Source organism: Echinops telfairi, unplaced genomic scaffold, assembly GCF_000313985.2.
Source record: "Echinops telfairi isolate 266 unplaced genomic scaffold, ASM31398v2 ScPeMD7_19;HRSCAF=73, whole genome shotgun sequence".
NCBI lineage: Eukaryota > Metazoa > Chordata > Mammalia > Afrosoricida > Tenrecidae > Echinops > Echinops telfairi.
This window is the reverse complement of record NW_022103916.1, coordinates 5,671,652-5,672,564: the sequence shown is the minus strand read 5'-3', so window position 1 is coordinate 5,672,564 and position 913 is coordinate 5,671,652.

The following is a 913-nucleotide window of genomic DNA, read 5'->3' as shown; positions in this document are numbered from 1 at the left end:
GAAAGAATATTGTAACTATCAAAAGATATAGCCAGAAAATACAGAAACCCCAAGACTCCACAGAGAAAGTATTAAAAACAATACAAGATTTCAGCAAAGCTGCTGTAATAAAGACTAAGCATTCCAAGCCCCATTTCATTTCTATACACTGGCAATAAACATTTAGAAACTATAACTTAAAAACATTGAGAATACCATATATATTTGAGTATAAGCTGACCCGAATATCAGCCGAGGCACCTAATTATACCACAAAAACTGCATTAAAATGTGCTGAAAAACTAATCCTCAAATAGTCCTGTGCAACAAGTATTATTATTACTATCCTCAACATATAGATAAACGTGCTTTAGCACTGAGAGATTGAATAACTTTCCCAAGTTCACATGTCTTACCAGAGCCAGGAGTTGGGCTCATGCCATTGTCTGTAGGGCCAACAGCCATCAAGGAATTAACACAGGTGTAGAAAGAAAAAAGAGACCCAAAGAGATGGGAGAGTTACATCACATTCATCAACAAGAAGCAACAATTTGAGTAAGCTGTAGGTTCTCACCAAATTAATCTTGAATTCAATGGAATTTCAGGCAAAATCTTTAAAAGGTTTCCTGCAAAGTTTCACAAACTGCCTTCCAAATGCATCTCGACCTTGGTAGAGAGTCAGCATAAACAAAAAAGAAGGCCCTGAATGAGATGCTTTGACACCTGGCTGCCACAGTGGGCTCAAACGTAACAATTGAGAGGATGTCAAACAAAAAACACAAAAAAACAAGAGTGAGAATGTCAACAGCACCTAAAAGCAACATGGGAGTTGGGGGACATTGCTCCTGAATCTCCAAGTTTACTATAAAGACGTGGTAATCAAGGCAGTGTGATTCTGTTGAGAGGAAATAAAAACATTCCAAATAAGAGCGGG